Source organism: Frankliniella occidentalis, unplaced genomic scaffold (assembly GCF_000697945.3).
Source record: "Frankliniella occidentalis isolate FOCC.00 unplaced genomic scaffold, Focc_3.1 Scaffold24, whole genome shotgun sequence".
Lineage (NCBI taxonomy): Eukaryota > Metazoa > Arthropoda > Insecta > Thysanoptera > Thripidae > Frankliniella > Frankliniella occidentalis.
Window position 1 is genome coordinate 439,794 of NW_026267154.1, and position 9,643 is coordinate 449,436.

Sequence of the window (9,643 nt, forward strand, 5' to 3'; positions counted from 1 at the left end):
CCGGAAGCCGCGCACACCCACTGTGACAGACGGACGGGCGGGCAGACAGACACGTCACCCAAGTGTCTGAATGTCGCACACTCCTGGGTGTGTGAAGGCCAATTCGTACTCTTACATAAGTAAAGGCGTGAATTACACTTATTTGAAACTCACACACGTGTGCCTTCGTGTCTACCGGTACAAATGTCGTTTACCTACCTAATAGTGTGCTACATTGACACGATTGTGTTTCCCGGTGCATTCTGGAAACTGGTGTTAGTGTTTTCACTCGATATACGTACTTACCACGTTAAAAACAACGCCTGTTTCTGTTTCTTGGATGAAAAAGGCAAAACTTTGAGGAATTCAAATATTTGAGGAAAAACTCCTCAGATTTAGAGGAAGTCGCCTAGCAAAAATGAGGGAAATACCTTCTGTCATCTGTCACTCACTTTTCTATGTGTTACTGTACGCCACGAATGCCATGTATGTGCGAGGCAGCTTGCACTGTACTTGCACGCTGATCTTGAAGCGTTCACCCTCCTTCCTCCTCTGCCCCCCCCCCCCCCCCCGCGTCTCTCTTCTCCCTTCTACCCCCCATCTCTCGGATGGCTCACCCACGGGTATTCATTAAAAAAGAGGGCGTGGTACATTGTCTCGGATATCCTTCCTCCCCCACACCCCATCCCGCACTCCGTCTCCTCGTAGATAACTGCTTTCCGTCTCGTTCGCCTCCCATTGCGCTTCGTATTCGGATTCACTCGGCCGGGGGAAAAAAGGAAGTGTGTGTTAGTACGGCCGGAACATAACGCCCTCACCGCTTAGGATTGTGCCCCTGGGGCCTAAGGGATGGGGAAGGGGAGAGAGAGAGAGAGAGACTGGGGGGCTCAGTGGCCATATCGCAGGGCATAAGTCACAGCAGCAGAGGGGAAAAAAGTCGTGGCGGGTGGTTGGGAGGAGAACAGTGCACCGCGCCTTAGAAAAAAATAGTTGTGACGTGTGTCACACGTTTCTTGAAGCAGAGAAGACGTTTTTGCGTTTCGGGTCATGTGCACTCCTTATGCCAGAATGCCTTTATGCAGTTTTGAGACAGCATATTTCCTTTCCTCATGGAGCCGAGGACCCGCGTCCTCCTTAAGACGTTGCCAGAGCTAGCGACCCATAAGTGTGTTGATGTTGCACACCTTGTGCGAGTGTGAGTTCCAAATATAAGCGTACAATTGTACTGGACTTTGTAAAGGTTCGAAATACGCTCGGAATTTTGCACTCGTATTTTGCACAAAGCATAGGGGCTGAATGTAGGTCAAGGGTCTCAGGGTAGTAGCAGGTTGACTGCGGTTGACTACAGCGGCTGCGCACTACACTTTTGATTGCAACGCCTCATCTTTGGGCGCAAGCAACACCTCTGTGTGTGCCAGCCTGTTGGCGGCAGCCCGTGCGACGCTGTCTTAGGACCTTCTTTTTTCTGCTGCCCCCCTACTCCCCCCATCGCCCAGGCAAGAAAAATAACGACTGGTTGTCATTCCGGCGAGAGGGCCTGGCCTCTTTGTGTAGACTATACTCACGCACTGGGACTTAGTAGGTGGCTCGCTCATCCTCTCTCTCTCTCTCTCTCTCTCTCTCTCTCTCTCCATCCCTCTCCCACCTTTCAGTCCCTCTTCTTTTTTTACGGCTCCGCTGATGCTCCTGCGCCTGCACCCTTCTCTCTCTCTCTCTCTCTCTCCCTCTCCCCCCCTTTCCCTCGCCCCTCTGAGAGATCGTGAAGGAAGCGGGGCGCGGCACGGGGTGCTTGTAGTGGTATTCTTTCTTTAACAATGACGTATGTCGGGGAGCTGACGAGTCTCTAAAACCAACCGGGGCGCCGGGCCGCAGAGCTGCTGCGAGAGCATGGTGGCGGTGGTGAAGTGGGCCATAACATGCAGACCGAAATACAGAAGGCTGCCGCTACTGTGCAGCGCCTCGGCTCTCGATTCACTCAAAACCGCTGACTTCACAGTTAAATGTGTGGATGTCGCACACTCCTTGTATACGTGTGAATTTTCATTCGTTTACTTTTACAAGTTAGGTGCGGCATGGAAACTAAAACACCCTGTTTGTGTCGGATTTTACAGCTTAAAAGTGTGCGTCGTTCTTGTCAACGCAAATGTGTCCGTCGTCTAATATTAAAGAAAGTGGACTTGGTATTCTGCATTGAACAAAGTAGACATTAGGACGGAAAAGCTGACATGCCTATTTTGCGGGCAATGCCACGCATACCTTGTTCTATGACAGGGATAATACAGGGACGGTTTGCGGCCGTCCTCAAGTTGTTGAATACGCCGGGGGTCGGCTATACAAGCACGCAGGGGTTGGAGATGGGGCCGGGGTGGGGAAGGGGGGGGGGACGTGGCTATCGGAGAACTGAGTCGTATTGACTTTGCGCGCCGCGAACTCCGATGAGAATACCAACTCCCTCTCCCCTTCTCTCTCTCTCTCTCTCTCTCTCTCTCTCTCTCTCTCTCTCTCTCTCTCTCTCTGGCCCCGGACTCGGATTCTAGTTGGCGTCTTCGACCCCATCGCCCTCCGTGGAGACCCTCTAGCTGGAGACACGCCGCACCCGCCCGACCCAATCCCAAAGACAAACAGCCTGTGTGTGGTTTTATGTATCTGTTATATGTAGCTTTCCTCTTTCGAAGAGATGCGCCGAGAACGAACTCGGCTAGTATATGCTGATAGCAACTGGTTATTGCACGCCCACACGAAAGTCCCTGTATGTTCTTCCTGCAATAAGAAAAATTGTGTACAGCGTTACAAAAGTTTTCAGTTTTAAGAACAATTCAGTAACATGTACATGGGGTCGTGTGAAATTCGTCTACGACCAAAAATTGTCGCTAGTATTATGAACGCATTGTGCGAGTAGGCGGTCTGCTTCTGATCACGGTAAAAACAATGTCTCATATTTTGAGGGAAAAGGGAAAACTTTAGGTAACTCCCATGGTTTGACGAAAACTCCTCATATTGCGAGGAAGTCTCCTCTAAAAATGTGGAATTTTTCCTTGTTTTTGTTTTTTTGGAAGATTCCTCAAAATTTGAGGCGAGATCGGAGGACTCTTCCTAAAAAATGGGAGTCCCTCAAAATTTTTCCCTTTTTTCTCAAAATATGAGCCATTGTTTTTACACTGTAAAAAATATCGTCCTAAATTTACAATTGTTTTGTAAACTTGAATTATAATTTAAGTTGTAAATTTACGACAGCACATTTTTTACTCGCCAATGGATTGGAAGTCGATACGTACTGCATGTATTTTTACGATTCAAAATTGTAATTTTACAATTTGCGTCAAGGAAAATTTTCCCGTAAACCTACCTCCTATTTTTCACAGTATCGTGATGTGGATTTATTAGATTTTTTGTTCCTTATGTTTTGCTGTGTGCTTTATTGTGGTTTTGTGCTCATTACCGCGGGCGCGTGTCGCCGCATTAACGACTGGCTCCTTGGAGTGCGCATCCACTCGCCGCACCATTGTGGTGGATGGAGCAGGGAGCTACGCGGGAGCCGCACGCCGGCCACACACCGCGCCCCTCCTCTTTACAATAAACTTGGCTCCTTTGGCAGCGAAAAGGACTATATAACGCCCCTCGATGTGCACCAGTATGACAAAACCTTGCGCGGCTGTCGAGGGGCGGGGTGGTCGACTCAACTGGCGCAGTACCTTTGTAATGCCTCCTCGGCATTGAGAATTCCGTAATTTTGGTCAATTGTGTAATTTTTTTATAGTTTAAGCACTGGAAAATCAAATGTCTGTCATATTTCCCTTGGGTGTATGCGTGCATGTTTTCAAAAGAAAAAAAAAACAAACATATTTTCTGTATAATCGAACCAATCAGATTTTGGAGTTATTTTATTGCGTCACCCTTGCAAAGTCCGCATTAACTATTCGGGTGGAAAGATTAATCAAAATGGTGTTCTAATCGTACTTTAATCGTACTTTTAATCGTGAGAGGTCCAAGAAATTTATATTTATACCGCTGGTTGATAATAAAATAAGTGGACAAACGAAACCTATCAAGTAAAAGCTACCTTGTGTGATTTCTTCATTAAGGGTCCAATATTAACACCACAGCAAAGTTGGAATGTGTGACAACTCCAGATAATGCCATTCAAAACTCGTCAGCACCAAATATGCGCCAAGATGAGCTTCTTGGTCGTGCAAACACCCTCTCGCACATGGCAGCTGAAAGTGAATGTATCACCATGTAGGTGTTTTATCCGAGTGCAGCGACATGCCGCGTTCGCCATAGCTGCACGGCTTCAAAAGGAATCCTCGTTGTGTCAAAAGTGGACCGTCTCCGATTTTCTCAGAAGCGCTGGACGAGTTCTTGGACTTACATTATGCGCATGGCGAACACTACAGCAACGAGCATCGCAGGGAGAGGAGGTATGGCAAGAGTTGGTGTGGAGTGCTCCTCGGGTCCACATTTTCCTTGTTCGCCACGGTCCGTCTCTGGCCCTTGATGCTGAGTCGAACGTTTACGAAACGAGTACAGTGTGTTAACTGCGACATGGAAATAAAATTTTATTGCCAGGCTGACCATAAACGAATTCAATTATACGGCGATTCATAATTAATGCCTGACTTGGAGTAAACGAATGTATGTTTCGATGGCCAATTGTTATGCCGTATGGGTTACGAAATTCCCTCATCTGGAGACTGCTAATAACTCTCTGTGATCTGCACACGTTAGAAAAGGCGTTGCATGTGAATTTGTGCGTCATTGCTTCTCCGCCACGCGGCTGCTCGCCGAGGACTCACAGGCTGCCAGAGCACCTGGAAGGGCGGCAGGCCCGGAGCGCATGGCTGAGGGAGGGTTGCCTACCCAGCGGGCGGCACGCCTCCAGAGCACCTGGAGGAGCGACAGACCTCCAAAGCAACTGGTGGAGTGGAGCGGCAGGCCTCCAGGAGCGGACGGGCCTCCAGAGCACCCTAGAGGGGTGGCAGGCCCGGATCACACGCCTGAGAGAGGGTTGCCTACCTGGCGGGCGGCACGTCTCCGCGCCACCGCTGCTGCGAACGAGGACTCGCTACGTTGTGTGGCAAAAGTGGACTGCAGATTGACTGTAGGAATCCGACCCACTTCATCCCCCCTCTCCTCCCCTCCCCCTCAATTTACCGTAGAAAAACACAAATAAAAAGTAATTCAGAACCAAAACAACGCGGCGTCAGTGCCCCGTCACTCCAGCCGGGCGGGCCCGGAGAGCGGCGGGCAGCGCGCGAGCCAGCTCCAGGCGGACCCCGCAGGCCCCCGCGCGGCCACACAAAGGAAATCAGAAGCCCATTCAGGCCCGGAGACCGCCACTCTCAGGCCGGCCAGCGGGCAGCGCGGGGCACGCCGCTCGCGTCGGTGTGGCCGACCAGGCGGCGCTCCAGCCATTCCGACAAATTTCGTGTCGAGGAGCTGCCGCAGCAAGCCTCTCTCCTCATCACCCCTCTCCCCCCATCTCTCTCTCCTCCGGTCTTCATTGTCGTCAATTTGCAAAGCCGGGGTTCGCAATATGGACATCACAGACAGCGGACTCGATTAGGTAAGGGTTCGGCTGGAGGACGGAGCAGGACTCTCGGGCCTGCTGGGGGAGGAGACGGAAATGAGGATCTGGACCGGGGGTGGGCGGGGCCGAACCGGGTGGCGGCATCTGGAAGGGCCCACCTCTGGACTCGTAGGGCTCCGCGTAAGGCTCGCGGGGATGGAGATGGAGAGAGAGAGCCTGGTGTGAGGGAGGGGTTGGGGTGGCTGGGGGGTTACATCGGGCCAAATAGATGCGATACGTTTGAAGTTTCCCGCGCGGCTAATCCTCTAAGAGGCCCCGTCCGACTCGGGCCCGCCCTGCCGTTTTCTTCCATTATCGTTTACATAAGTACTCCCGGCACAATGGCGGCCCGCCCCGTGCCCGGACAGACGCCGGGGTCGGTCGGTTGGCCGACGCAAGCAGACAAGCGGACCGGAAATTTCGTTTATGGGCGCAGAGATTGAAATTTCCATCAGCCAGGCGGGCGGGGGCGGGGCGGGGAACAAAATGTTTTTAGGGGAACTCGGGGGGAATGCCCAGCGAGTGGCCTTGAATGCCGCCACCACATATAAAGTAACCCTCTTTGCTTTAGTTTTTAAAACACGGAAATGTTGAAAAGAATTCATTTCAGACGACAATATGTCATTCTTTCGTCGGCTCTTTCCAGATGAATACCGAAGACTTTTCAATTCCTTTGCACCGCGCCAAAATGTGCTCAGTTACATTAACCTTTGCAAACGTACCTAAACAGATACTTTACACCTTTATTCGAGCACCACCTTATTGATTGAAATTGTGCGTTTTATTCAGCGCCGTTTCCGTTTTCTGCAGTGAAGTTTCCTTGCGAGAGTCCATTTTCCTTTCCCACAACGCGTTTGGGTCTTTCGCTGTGCCGTTTCGTTTTGCGCCATCGATGTGGTCGTGTGGGATGGGCCTAACTCGCCACTAATGCGCCCCCACACACGCTCCCCCCCGCGCCCCAAGCACCCCCCTTCTCACTCTCATGGCTTCTAACGTGTACGATTATCCCTACGCCCCCCCCCCCTCTCCTTTCCTCCCTTAACCGCACCGCACCGCGCCCTCCCTCAAATCCCACAGTGGCTGCTGCGACCCAGTTTCCCTCTCCTCCCTTTTCATACAGGGCCAGTGTGTCCCAAAGCCTCCGGGCGCCCTTTTGTATTTGCCAATTGGGGAAGCGCCGCCGAACGGGGTGGGGCGGCACCTGTACTTTGATATTTCGGGTCGAGCCCCGGCCGCGCCGAGCCGCCGCGCCCCGGACAGATCGGCTTTTCAAAAGGTGCACGGGGACACAAAGAGATAAATCTGGACCCCAAAGGGAGGGGACCGGGGCAGCGGAGGGGACCCGGGACAGCGGAGGACTTATTGGTGATAGCGTTGTGAATGACTGAATGAAATCAATTAGAATAATGACTGAATAAGAGAATGACGACTAATGACAAACAGAAGCCTCGTCCCCGGCTCCGCTCCCAACCCCCGGCGCTCCCGTACCTCTCCCCGCCACCCCCTGTGACGGCGATCAAAGAATCAGCACGGGGGCGGGCGTGGCGAGGGGTGCGCAGCGACCTTGGAGAGAGAAAGAGAGACAGAGAGAGACAGAGACAGAGCGAAACAACACATTGCGTTGCGCCCCTGCGTATCGGTTTGTGTGCGATTTGTCGCTGGGGCTGCCTCATATTTCGATACCACGCACTGCTGACTTAACGTGATAACACACATACTCACACACTTTTCTCTCTCTCCCCCTCTCTCTCTCTCTCTCTCTCTCTCTCCCCGCTTCTCTCTTTTACAAACACACACACGCACATTCACTCTCTCTCTCTTATTCTAGCCGTGCCTTTTTTTTTTCTTTTAAATTTTGGCAGTATGGTGAAACGTCCGCACCACCACCTTCCATCAAAAACAGCGGAATCGTTCGATATTAGTTTCTCGCGGAAAAAATGGACACTGTTATTCCGTTATTTGGGTGCAACTGTGAAAAGGAATGACACAATTAAAAGATCTTTGCCGTGGGGCGCCGCGCCGCCTGCTGGGCCGCGAAACTCGTCGAGTGAACCAGAGACAAGGTGTACACGGACGGGAACAACAACAGCTCAAAGCGGCGACGAAGAAAGAAAGCGCTGCTGCTGGCTGCCCGAGGACTGAAATGTACAGGGAGAGAAAATAATAATAATAAAAATACATAAAGGGGGAATAAAAAAAACAAAATGTGGAAAAGGGGGGACGTTTTTATAGAATTACAGCAGGGCGGAGCTGGGCGCGGAGAGCGGGGAATTGTTTGATGACTGTACAAAGATTTTTGACGAAAGTCAGCGCGCGAGCGACGCAAACAGAGAGGCAAATAAATGAGTTGTTTGAGGAATTAGAGACGAGGGGTGGGGGAGGCAGGGGAGGCTAGGGGTGGGAAGGGTCCTTCTCCCTCCCCGCTTTTCCTCTCTCTTTCTCTCTGTTCAGTGTATCACCAAATAACAGCAGTAGTGGAAGAGGCGCACAAAAGTACGCACGCTGGAGAGGGGTGGGGAGATGGAGAGAGAAGGGGGCGCAGGATAAAAGAAAAAGGAAAGATTCACAACAAACTGTTTGAGACGGGCGGGGGTGTGTTGTGTACCGTTTTGTTCTACCGAGTTTCTCTCCCGCCCCTCTCCCTCCTCTCCCCCACCCCTTCTCTCTCTCGCTCGCTCCCTCTCTCTATATCTATCTCCCTCTCTCGTTTCTTTCTGCGGACGGGAATAATAATGTCTTTTCAAAATGTATATATTCGGTGTCAAAGGAGAGAGCGCTGCTGCAAGCCCCGGGAACAAGAAGCAGGGGGCGTAGGGAGAGAATGGCAGACAAATAAAGGGAGGAGAGATAACAGGAGATACTGTGCCGAGGGACCCAATGAGCGATGAGAGAGAAAGGGGGGGGGGCAGGTCGCTCTGAGAAACAAGAAGAAGGAGAAATGAAAAGAAGAACTGGCCCACGACGTACGGGACCGACTGGGACGACAGAATCGCCTCCCCGCGCGACGGGTGTCCTCCATCGGCCGAGTTGTTACAATTTCGTAATTACATCACGAGGGACTTCATGCTTGCTTCCACCTCCCATTGAGCGGAAGGTTTAACGTAACAACTGTTTAACGCCCACGTCATGTTATAAGTAGGATTAGTAACACTTTGTGTTCGACATTCGTCGTGGAAAAAATAGACTCATGTGCTTGAGCTTGGCTTGAGCTGAAAATATTGGCTACACGCACATCTTGTACCACGCACATTTTTCTTGTCGTTTCAGGTAAAATGCTGACACAAAATCGTATTTGATTCTTGAAAGAAATCTGATATCCATCAAATAGGAGAAAAATATGCCGGCAAAGGCAATGTTGCCTTCCTTCAGAATTAAATTTAATCTCGTGTTAGCTTGTATTTGAAACAAGAAAACATTTTTCTGGGTGCCATTGCCAATGCCCGGTTTTGTTCTTACTATCTGTACCGCATATCCACATTGCGCGAGCCAGTTCCTCTGTGAGTGGGGGCGTGTGTTTGTGCGACACAGTTTGTGTGGGTGTCAGTGTGTGTGTGTGTGTGTGTGTGTGAGAGAGAGAGAGAGAGAATAGCGTTATGATAGGAGGGCTAAAATTATGATTTCACTCCTGGCAGAGGCTGGCGAGTAATAGCCCACTAAGCGGTTTACTGGGCTGGCTCCTGCGCACCCTCCCCTTCGCGCCCCTCTCTCTCCCCCCTGTACTCCGCCACCCCTCTCTCTAACCCCCTCTCTTCATCTCAATGTGCGTGTGTTTTGCTCCTTGTTACTAACTAAAGAGCGTTGCAGCACTGTCTGTGATATTTCTGCAGAGCGCGGACGTGTCCGGTCAGACTATGCACACACGCACACACACACATACACACACACACATACACACACTGCTCGTGCGCATATCTGCCGCGGTTGCGGCGGACCCTCGCGGTGCGAACGTTTTCAATGAAATTATTAGCGCGACACAACGGCCTTTGGAACCTTGTCATAACTCTAAGAGCCCCACACGGCTCCTCCGCGCGTCACCGGGGCGCTTAGGCTCTCAGCGGCCGACTCGGCGCTCGCTCCCGCGGGGAGGCCTTAGCCCCT

At 51.5% G+C, this 9,643-nt stretch overlaps 1 protein-coding gene across 6 annotated transcripts in view; it reads left to right on the forward strand.

Moving 5' to 3' along the window:
- The window catches only part of LOC113213622 (transcription factor SOX-5-like), a 100,771-nt gene that overhangs the window by 85,512 nt on the left and 5,616 nt on the right, over positions 1-9,643 (forward strand). The gene's annotated exons all lie outside the window — the stretch shown is intronic.